Genomic DNA, 12,470 nt, shown 5'->3' with positions numbered 1-12,470 from the left:
GTTCACAATCTATATCTACATTTCTTGATCTCAAGTCTTCACTTCCCCTTAATGCTCTAAATCCTCCATTCTAGAACCAACCCCCATCACTTTACTAAAAATGTTGTTACAGGCCACCCACTGTAAAGCTACATTACATTTTCAACTATGATCTGAGGCTTTTTTTATGCTCTTGAGTCTGTTCATTTCATTCTCTGTCTCTCTTTAGCTGAACAAATATATCTGAAGGCAATATCTTAGTAAAAATTACTATGCCTGCCAGTAAAGATAAACCTTAGTTGCTGCCCTCAGAAAATTTATTTTCTGGGTGCTTGGGTGGCTCAGTCAGTTAAGTGTCTGACTCTTGATTTCAGCTCAGATCATGATCTCAGGGTTGTGAATCGAGCCACACATGGGGCTCTGTGCTTGCAGAGGGGAGGGGTGTCTGCTTGAGATTCTCTCCCTCTCCCTCCCCCTCTACCCCTTCCCCCACTCACATGCATGCGCTCTCTGTCTCTCTCTCAAATAAATAAATCTTTTTTAAAAAAGGAAGATTCATTTCCTAGGAAGAAAAAACTGTAATTATGGTAATTTTTAAATATAGTATTAGAGAAGGATGTAATTTACTGTGGGAGTCAGTGATACACCTAGAGAAATTTGGGTTTAATTGGTGACCTGAAGAATAAGAGAACATGGCTTGAAATGCTCTTTTTTATTTTTTTAAATATATACTGAGCCCACACATTCTGCATTCAAATTCTCTGACACTCTTAATCTCCTGCAAGATTACTATTCTAATCTTCTAATTGCTGGAGTTCCTTAAGTCTCAGTTTATGCCTCATCATTCTGTGCATGGTTTCTTACTTTTACCCTTCTATGGTTTTACCCACTACTAATTATAGTAACCCTTTACCCAGACTGCCTATTCTCCTTCCAGCTGGCCAACTTCCTTTAAATTGGATGTCAAGATCCACTTAACTCTTCTTGGTTAGATTACTTACAGATAGTCAATGTTCCCACAAAACCCTATGTGTAAGACATACCTATTTCTTCATTTTTCATAATTATCTATGCATTAAACCATTTGTTCTCTATGAGTTCCTTGAAGGAAAAAGATGTATTTTATTTAATTTTGTAGATTTAAAATTTTTAAATGATATCTAAATAGTGGGTTCTACATAATTTTTTCTTACATAAAGTAAATGAATTAATATATGGATGAGCAAAGAATTGAAGGATCTTTTTGCTACTCACATTTGTAGTTAATTTACAGACTTATTTACATGAATAATGTCAAGATTGTTGAATATTTAGAATTTTTAATATAGTTAGAGAATGTGATTGCCTGGAAGTATATGTGAAAAAATAGATTTTGAAATAAGATTGAAATAAGATTTTTAATTTGTGGCAATTCTTGCTGTCTTACAATCTGGGACCATATAGATCGAGGCATCCTTTGTAGTCTTGGAAAAGAGGTAAAGGAGGGTGCCTTGGCAGAAAATAAAGTTGGTGATGTCTAGTTAAGTCTTTTAAAATAGTCTTTGACAGGAATATTTGTGAAAGCCAAAGTTCTTACTTACAAAACTTCACTGGGGTTGGTGGAGGCAAGAATTAAAGTTTGGTAAACTCAGAACACAAAGTTCTACCATAAAGAGTAGAATAAGAGGCAACTTCCTAGCAGGCTGGGAAAAACCTCTACAACCCTTTCCAGACTTGGGAAGAAGCCTACTGAGAAGGGAAATAAGGAACTGAGAGAGTGGTGAGTGACTCTTAACCCTCCATTGCTCTGGTGATGACACAGAGACCATGGGGTAGATATTAATATTCTGGTGTCAAGTGGGATTATTCCAACTCCCTTGATTGGAATTCTGGGAAGGGAAGATCTTGCAGAGTTTTTTTCTCTGTAACCTGGGAAACCTGATTTAGAGAGGGTAACCTTGTGTGGCTTCATAGGTAGAGAGAGTAGAACCTGCTTATGCAGCCATTCCTTAGGAAAGAGGTCAAGACAAGACTGTGCCTAAAGGACAGGGCATTGGAATAAATTTGTGGTTTATTAGAGCTTAGAGCATTCTAACTTCAGCACACAAAATAACAGGACCAGGACTGTATATGCTTGGACATGCCCAGTAGATGTAATGAGAATGGATATTAGTACCCAAAGAACAGGTAAATAGTACCATAGTTGTGAAGTCTTTGAACTCAAGAAGAGAAGTAGATGGTACCCCCTTCACCATCACTCTGATACTACTTAAATCGTGAAATTTGAGCATATTAGCAACACAGTTTGTCCATCTCTTTTTATTACCTACTTTTTTTTCTTACTATTTTCCTCCCTTCCTTCCTTCTTTCCTTTTTTTCTTCATAGTATATTACAATACATTCTAGATGCCATAGCACTGCATCCTGTTGTGGACACTCTGGGAGGCAGGATGGACCCGCCTCCCCCAACTCAAAATTTGGTTCAGATATCAAGACTGATGACAGCACACACACACACACACACACACACACATACACACACATCAAAAGCATATGAAAAGTTTGGGCACCTGGATAGTTCAGTTGGTTAGGCATCCGACTCTTGGTTTTGGCTCAGGTCATGATCTCAGGGTCTTGGGATAGAGCCCTGTGTTGGGCTCCACGCTCAGTGCAGTCTGCTTGTCCCTCTCCCTCCCCTTCTGTCCCTCCCCCCACTTGTGCTATGTCTCTCTCAAATAAATAAATTAAATCTTTACAAAAAGTGTATGAAAATTTATTAATCACATCATAAGGGATTTTGGAGAGAACACACATGTTCTGAGCTGGTCTGAAAAGCTGGCTTGAGGGAAGAAGGGCAAGAGACTAGTTTGGGATTTTTATTGTGATCAGGGGTATGGACCTGGGGTAGGGTTTCCACTGGTACTCAGGCCTTGCATGTTTTGACTCTCCCACCAGCACCAAAGAGGGAGTACTTGGGCTTTCTTATCAGCATCCCCAGAAGTAAGACCCAAAGTGAAGAGGGAGCAGGGAGGCCTAGAAGTTGTCAGTAGTCAAACATCCCCAAATGGACACAGGCTTCTTATGTCAGACTAAATGCTTCACATTTTGTACCACAGTCAGTCCGTGGTTAATCCTAACAACAGATATAGCTTTAAAAAAATAGCTCTTTCTATCACCCTATATTCACTCTATACTCAAATCTTTCCAATTGTTTCATATTTTTTTTCATGCTTGGTTTGTTAAAAAGTCAGGATCCAAACAAGGTCTATAAATTGCATGTTTATGACTCTTAAGCTTATTTTGTTCTTGAGTGTCCTTTTACCCTTTATATGCATGTCATAGAATTATGGCTGATATCAAATGTTTTTTAGAATGCCCCATTTTTTTAATTTCCCTTATTGTTTTATTATGCTGTTATTTAACTTATTTTTTTAGTTCCATTATTTCTGTAAACTGTCAGTTATATGTAGAGCCTTGATTAAATTTGGGTTCAACTTTGTAGCTAGAATATTATATACTACATTACTGATAACAGCAACTCATGGGAACGTGCTATCCTTTAGCTTCACTTTCAGTGATGCCAAGATTAACTGATGGGTTTGAGTGGTTAAGTCTGATATCTCTGTTGCAGTTTGAACTTTTGATTCTGTGATCTTCATGTAATCTGTGGGATGTAATCTGGCATAGTGTAAATATCCAGATTCCCACACTACTCCACCAAAAGTGTTCTTGATAAGATTTCGAGTCATCTGGATGTCACTAAAACAATTGGCAAGTCTTATCCCAGCCATTGTTTAACCAAACTACAGCTTTTGGCACAGTTTCCGTCTCTTTTCTTCTTGTGGCAGATTCTTCACTTGCCTTTCAGAGGACTGTTCCTAATTGATTATTCTTTTTCCTCTCCGGCTTCTTTGCAGATACTTTGCTGGTTTCTCCAGGTGTCCTTAACTCATCAACATTGTAGGATCCTAAAAGTTAGTCCTGGAGTATTGTTTTTGTTTTGTTTTGTTTTGTTTTGAACTAGAGCAGTGATTCTCAATGGGAGACAATTATGCTTTGATAGGACATTGGCAATATCTGATAACATTTTGGATTGCCACAATTAGGGGTTGTTACTAAAATATTGTGGGTAGAGGCCAGGGATGCTGCTAAAATCCCATGATAAACAGGACACCCTTGCAAAACAAAGAATTATCCAGCTAGCCATATCAATATTGCTAAAGTTGAGAAATCCTGATCTAGACTCACTCTCTTGGGATCTCACTCAATCGAATCTCATGGTTTTAAATACTATTTAAAAGCTGATGCCTCCAAAATTTAAATCTCCTTTGTACTCTGACTCATAAATCTGTCCATTCTCTGTCTCAACTTAGATGACTAATAAGTATTCCAAGCCTAATATGTACAAAAGGAATTTGATTCCCTCCAAACACATCCCACCAAAGCCTTCCCAATTTCAGTAAAAGACAATATACTTTACAGACAAGAAGAAAAAAAGAGCCATCCTTGATTCTCTTTCACTCAACTTCATATGTGTTCCATCAGTTTTTCCTGTTTGTTTAGCCCTCATAATCAAACCAGTTTTCATCTGGTCCAGGCCATTGTCATATCTTGTTTAGATTATGGCAGTATTCACCACCTGAGCTCCATGCTTTTGACCTCAAATATATTAATTGAAACGTCTCCTCCTATATAAACATCTCTAACCCACCTGGTACATTTTAACTCTTCTCAACTTCTGAGACTTCTGTCATGCTTTTATTTATCTCATTTATAATGGAACATAGACATGACTTATTTTTTACATTCATTTATTGAAGGATGATTTGTATTAATTTATCTGGATGTAACAGAATGCCCAATATACAGTGTGTGATTAATAAGTTAACATTTTCTCAACAGTGAATATGAAGTTAAACTCTGCATCCTAGGGAAAAAATAAAAGTTATACAACATAAAATTAAAGTTTAAAGTCAAAGTAAGACCCTTCTATTTAGAAAATGATATATCAAAAATTAAAAATATTAATTTATTATATTGGGTGAAATCATGGCAACTTGAATTCAGTACTTACATCTATATTTAGGAACAAAATCACCCTATATATTGTTCTAATTTATTTTAATAGTCTGTTATAAGCAACAAAATATTTTAGAAGCTTTGGATATGTGTAGATGCACTAAACATAAAAGTTATAAAGGTTTATTTGTGCTTACCAGTTAAAGCTGATCGTGTGTGACTTTAATTAAAAGTGGGAAAATGTGTTTTCTTAATGCTGCAGGGTAATCGGAAAAGATAAAAAGAAAGTTTGATAATGAAATGTGCCCTTTTTCTTACCCAGAGACAAATGCAATATATTATGAATCATATTTTTAATAAGTTTAATTCATTTGAATAGAAAATATAGCCTCAATGCTCCTTTAGCTCCCCGATTACTATTACCTTATGTCCTATTGAATATATTACATTCTGATACCAGTAATATTTTTTTAATACTTGTGTAATAGCTGCTCTAATTCACAATTAGTTTATTTTTCAAAAAAATGTAGCTAAAATTCTTTATAATAATTCATTTAAAAAGTATACCATTTGACATCTGTGCCTCTGGCAAGCTGCTAAGCTTTAAGCTTTATTTATACAAACAAATTTTATAGACTTAATAAAAGAAACACATATTAAAAGATTGATTATAAGTAAAAAGCAGTTTAGAGGCAAATAATATTTAAAGACATCATGTTGAATTATTTCTATTCGAAGTAAACAGATATTTTATCAAAATGCAATAAATTGGCATGGCCCTTATGGGTATTTTATTATTTAAATATATTATATTTTTTCATTGCTTGTACAAATACTAAGAATATTATTTTTTTCGTGCACTCTATTCTTCCTGAGGTACATGACTTAGAAAGTATAAAATTTATTTTTACTTTCTTTTACCTGAGAAAGCATCAAATAGTATATTTATTGATCATGGCCTCAAATTAAACTAAATTTAATTACATGATCTATTAGCTTCCTAGTGCTGCCATAACAAAATACCTCAAACTAAGTGACTTAACAGAAATTTCCTCTCTCACAGGTCAGGAGACCAGAAGTCTGAATCAAAGTATCTGTAGTGATGGTTCTCTGGGCCTCAGAGGGTGACTCTGGTCCATGCCTCTCTTCAAGCTTCTTGGGGTTTCCAGCAATCCTTGGCATTCTGTAGCTCATAGATCACTCCAGTCTCTGCCTTCATTTTCACATGGCCTTCTTCCCTGTGTGTGTGTGTGTGTGTGTGTTTCCAAATCTCCCTCTCCATAGAAGGTCAGTGGTCAATTGGATTTAGGGCCTAGTCTAAACCAATATAAACTTATCTTGGGGCACATGGGTGGCTCAGTCGGTTGAGCGTTGGACTCTTGATTTTGGCTTAGGTTATGATCTCAGGGTCGTAAGATCAAGCCCCGTGGTGTCCAGCTCTGTGCTCAGTGGGGAGTCTGTTTGGGATTCTCTCCTTCCTCTCCCCCTGCCCCTCCCCTGCCTCTCTCAAAACAACAACAACAACAACAACAAAACTTTATCTTAAGTAATTAAAACTGTAAGGACTCTATTTTCAAAAAAGGTGACATTCTGGGGTTCTGGGTGGATGTGAATTTTGGGAAACCTTATTAGATATATGGAGACATTAATTAACCCAGAATAATTTTCCTTCTACCCCAAATTCACATCTGTCCCACAGGCAAAGTGCATTTAGCCTACCCCAACTTTCCTCCAAATCTTAACCTATTCGAGCATTGATTCTAAGTCTACAATCATTTTTCTGGAAGGTTAACACATGTCCATAGTCCAGTAGCTCTGTCATCCCATTTCCTGCCTGCAGAACTCCAGAATTTCAACAGCCTTCTTTCATTTTATTCCATCTCTGTTCCTTTCAGTCCAAACTGGTTGTTTTTTGTTTTGTTCTGTTGTTTTGATATAACATCTTGAAAACACTTGTGGGTTATCTGTCTGTGTCATGAGGATTCACTTCATTAGACACAAGCATTCTCTAAGATCCCTCCTGGACAACCCCATCTAGATTCCTAGCTTCTACTGAGATGGTTGATTGGATCCATGAGTCACACACCTAATCTCCCCAGCAGAAGTTTGTCTAGCCACCCTCTAGGTATTCCCTGAAGCACAAACTTTCACATCTTTTGCAATTTGGATAGGCTGAGAATTTTCCAAATCATTGAGTTCCAGTTCCTTTTTAACAGTTTCTTCCTTAATGTAACCCTTTCTCTTTGCATTTTACTATAAGCAGCAAGGAGAGACCAAGTCACATCTTCCATACTTTGCTTAGAAATCTCAGCTAAAAATCCAAACTCATTGCTCTTAAGTTCTACTTTCCACCCAATACCAAAACACAATTTAGCCTTTTTTTTTTTTTTGCTATTTATTAAAAAGAGTTACTTTCCTTCAATGTTTATCAATATGCTTCTCATTTCTATGTGGGACATCACCAGAAGCACCTTTAACATTTATGCTTCTACCAACAGTCTGTCCATGATAATATATGTATTCTTAAAGACTGGATGCTTGTTCTGCAACTCCCCCACTTTTTTTTCTGAGCTCGCAATAGGATGACCTTTAATGCCTATATTTCTACCAGTAGTCTCTTTAAGGCAACATAGGCTTTTTTATCATGTATTTCAGAACTCTCCCAGCCTTTACTCATTAACCCATTCCAAAATCACTTATTCAATCTAGATATTTGTTATAGCAGCACCCCAATTTTTGGCACTCAGATCTGTACCAGTCAGTGTCTTCCAGAGAAACAGAACTAGTAAGATATAGATATATAGATTTGGATATGTATATATATATAAACTCAGGCAGGAATTAATGGGAAACCACACTTCTTGTTCTTAAAGCCTTCAACTGATTTGAGGAAGCCTACCCACATTATGGAAGGTAACCTCTCTTACTTAAAATCAAGTGATTGTAGATGCTAACCATATGTTTTGGGAAAAACACGGTCTTCCTCCTGTGTTTCTCCTTTATTCTTATACTACAGTCACACTCACAACACTTGACAACCAGATGTGCGTGGGGTTTCCTTCACCAAGCTATTCTCTGCAACACCAGCTGGGTGTCCTACAATTTAATTCTATTTTGACAGTCTCTACCTGGTGATAGTGTCAGCCACAAATTAAGGAATTAGACCCACAAGGCTGCTCCCACCCCATTTTAGATGCCAATTTCAAGTCCAGTTCATCCCCTGTGCTTCTGACCAACTGGCTATATATCTGAGGTTCTCAAGAGCCACCCCTCAGTTTCAAGTTATTTGCTAGAGCAGCTCACAGAATTTAGGGATACACTTATATTTACCAGTTTATTAAAAGTTACCAGTTTATAATAAAGTATACAGCTGAACAGCCCCATGAAGCAATACATAGGGCAATGTCTGGGATGGTTCCAAGCTCAGGAGTTTCTGTCCCTGTAGAGTTGTGGTATATCACCCTTCTGATATGTGGATGTGTTTTCCAACTTGGAAAACACTTTTTGGATTTTTATGGAGGCTTTATCATGTCGGGGTAATTGATCATTACCTCCATTTCTAGCCCTTCTCCCTTCTCAAGACAATAGGGGTGGGGCTAAAAATACCACGTTTCTAATCATGGCTTGGTCTTTCCAGGGACCAGCCCTCAATCAGGAGCCATCCTGGAACCCAACTATGTGCCTCATTAGAACAAAGACACTCCTATCACCTAGGAAATGACAAGGCTTTTAGGAGGCCTGGGTCAAAACCCGGGTCAAAGACCAAATATTAGAATAAAAGATGTTCCTAGTTCTTTTATCACTTAGGAAATTATATGAGGTTCAAGAGCCCTGTGCCAGGAACTGGGGGGCAGAGACCAATATATACTTCCCTTTATCTCACACCACACCTATAAAAAACTCACAGCAGCACCTAGATTAGTGGTTGTTTAAATAAGTGACTGATTACTACAGTCTAGCCAGGTTGACACACAAAATTAGCCATTACACACGATATGCAACTTTTGTTGTTTTTCAATATACACATTAAAGATTTATTGTAAAATTATTTCATGTTCAAATAATTTTTTGAGAAAAAACACATTTTTGTATACCACTCATATTGAGGCAAATTTTAAAAATGTTATAAAATTAAAGCTAATGACACAATATATTCACTATCGTGTCTAAAATTAAAGTTATTTGTAACACCACATTCTTTTGTCACCTACACCACAACTTTGCATTACATTTTAAACTTAATTTAGTTTAAACTTAAATTAAGCCTAAGAATCTTATAAAATGCATTTTGTCCTTAACTTCTATGTTGTTTATGGTCCCAATTTCTGTTTTCCTAAAATAATCTTTCCTTTGTTTTAGGATTCTAGCTAGTCCTAAGGTATTTCAATTATTCTGTTTACAAAACAGACTCATGAGGGGCTTACAATGACAAACACTGGAAGACTGATGAGTGGTTCTATAATTACTTACTCTACAAACATACTCTAACTATCCTCTCTATATATCCTATGGATAAAATAACATAATACTTTCTGGATCTATAAAATTATGGAGGTTTTAATTTAAAATTGAGCTAGTCAACTAGAAAAACATTTGGTAATAGGAAGTTATTCTCTTATATAGTCTCTCATTTCATAGATTTAAGGACACTCATTATTTTCTTAATACATGTTCATTTGCAAATATACCTTACAAAATAAGCAATTTAGCATGACTAAGTTTATGCATGCATTCCAAAGGATATATATTGTTTGAGTCATTTTACAAAGTGCAAATAAGTCCACAATAAATGGATTTCCTTCTGACCTTGTTACTTTTCTAATTACTGTACTTGAATTGGTCACCCAGGAAGTAAATGATAATCATTTTGCAGGCCAGGTGCCTCCATGCATTGCATGAACTGCTTACTGCTTGGCAAGTAAAAGAGATGGGATGTGCAGGGAGAGTTTCTAGCAGCATGGCTGGACAGGGACATTGCAACAGCGCTATTGTTGCATTTTAAATCATATAATGAAAAAACAAATGTAAACATAATAAATAAACATAAGGAATCACTAGACCTCCGGATAAATACTCAGGAAGTCTCGTTATTATTTTGTTCCTTGTGAGTGACTCTGATGATATTATAATGCTTATATCAATATTTTGCTGTTAATAACTTCCATATATTTATGTGGTCTCCTAATCAGAGGAACTAAAACGTTCATAAACAGCAAACATTTATTAAATCTTTTCTAATGTCCTCAAGATGGTGTTAACTCTTACTACAGGTATAGAAACAAGACTTTTGAGTTAAGTGAGGGGGGAAATTCATCCTAGTAGTTGTCTAAGTAGTCTCTATGGGAAAAAGAAAACAAAACAAAATGTCTGATTCCCCTGGGAAGTCCACTTGACTTAGAATCTTTTTCGTTTGGGACAAGTTAACTCACTCCCCTACCTGTTTCTATACTATAATATGGGAATAATAACAATATTCTTAAGAAATAATAATGAAATGATTAAGATAATATATATGAAACACTCATAATATTGACTGGCATGAAATAGTAGATATTAGCTTCTAAATTTCAACATTCAGAAAAGTTATATCTATCTATCTATATATAGATAGATGATATAGATAGATAGATGATAGATAGATAGATAGATGATAGATAGATAGATCTGTTGTTGTTTGTTTGTTTTTTTGTTAAAGATCTATCCCATCATCCTCAAATTTTTCTTCAAATATCTTCTCATTGTTTTCTTCCTTGTAATGAAGGATAGTTGGAAGAAAAGCAGGCAGGGACAAGGGGCCCTCGCCCTAAGAGGAAACCACCCTTAAAAGGATTTTACACCACCCTGGAAGGAGCCCTCCACCCTTTCCCACATGATAGGTTGATGACCACCTGATTGGCTGACAGGCTCATGGAGGGTTAATCAGATTAAAACAGCTCTCCAACAAGCCCATAAAACCCCCTAGACTTAGAAACTCTGGTGACAACCCTCTTGGATCCCCTCCCTCTTCAGGAGCTTTGTACTATTGCTCAGTAAACTTTGTTTTGTTACCCACCACTCTTTGTCTTTGAAGTGGTGTGACCAAGAACCACGGGCACTAAAGGAAAAGAATTCCTGTAATACTTGCCAATACTATCCACAATATAAATATACGAATGATTTAAAAATAAATTTGCAAACAGATTCAACCAATCTGTAATATTAACTGATAAATATTAACAAAGGGGCATTTCCACTCATTATGAGCTTCATTTTTGTGCCAGGAATATTTCTAAAATCAAAAATGAATAGGCATAAGAGTAGAGTGGTGCAGAGAGAAGCAAAAGGAATGCATATACCTTTGAACTAGTCCTAGCATGAAATTCATGTTAGCCTCAAAGAAATTGCATGCTCAGATCCACCCTGCAGGATGTACAACAAGAGAACAGCTGGTCACCCACAAGGACTGAAATTGATAATCAACTGAGCAACACAACTCAGACGATGTGCAAAGGGAATCCTGATTAAAACTCACTTTGTAGTTTCAGAATGATTGCAAATAGTACTCCATGGAAAGGAAAAAAAAATATCTAATTTTCCTAACTAGATTTTCAGAATAATTTCATAATTATACATTTACTCATTTACTTACTGTACTAATAGGAGGGATGTGTCATAGATACAACATTTAATATTTATAGATTACCTAACAAATAGTAAAATCAAATTAGACACATTTTTTTTCAAAGTCTAGAGAAATTTCACATTTGACCTTCAGTAGATGTTTACCAAATGTTTTGACTCCTAGACTTAAAAATAATTAAAATTTCTATATTTATCATTCAGTAGATAACTAGCTATCTTTTTTTATTGCTCAAATTGTCTGGGTGAACCATGTGATAAAATACCTTGTTGACTAGTTGTTTTTCTTTTCAATTGATTGTGTTGTTACTGTCAAGTCTTCAGTTAGCAAAATGTGTGGAGAAGCATGAGGACCTCTTTGTAAACTCTGATTCCTAACCAAGGGCCTTGTGTAAAAAGAAATCTCAATACCCTTTTGTTATCGATAATGTGGTTAGTCAAAACTGCATTTCCAAGATGGAAATTCAGCTCTATGTAAAGTAAAATATTTAATTAATTACATATAAAAGTTTCTTTTCCCATTTGGATATCCCTCATTTAAGGACTGAAGGGGTCCAGTGAAGCTTCACTTTGTGTTTTGTAATCACCAAAAACTTTCAAGTACCCATTCTACATTTGTGGAAAGAGTGACCTGCATCCATGCCTTCTGAAACAGATGCCAGAAAATACTTCCTAGGCTTCTCTTGTTGCTAGATCATAAGTATGTTGCCTGGCTCCTTGTATCAAGCTGGTGGGTGGGATTTTGAGTCAGAAGTAAGACTGGGGTTCCTTCCAACAAGGGTGGAGCCCGAGACCTGTCTTTCAAGTCAGTAGTGGCAGAGGCAGAACTGGTGCCGTTTGATCCCACCCCTGAGTGTTGCTCTCAGTAGCTGCAG

Source organism: Leptonychotes weddellii, chromosome 1 (assembly GCF_054177405.1).
Source record: "Leptonychotes weddellii isolate Sample4059 chromosome 1, ASM5417740v2, whole genome shotgun sequence".
Lineage (NCBI taxonomy): Eukaryota > Metazoa > Chordata > Mammalia > Carnivora > Phocidae > Leptonychotes > Leptonychotes weddellii.
This window is presented reverse-complemented; position numbering follows the sequence as displayed.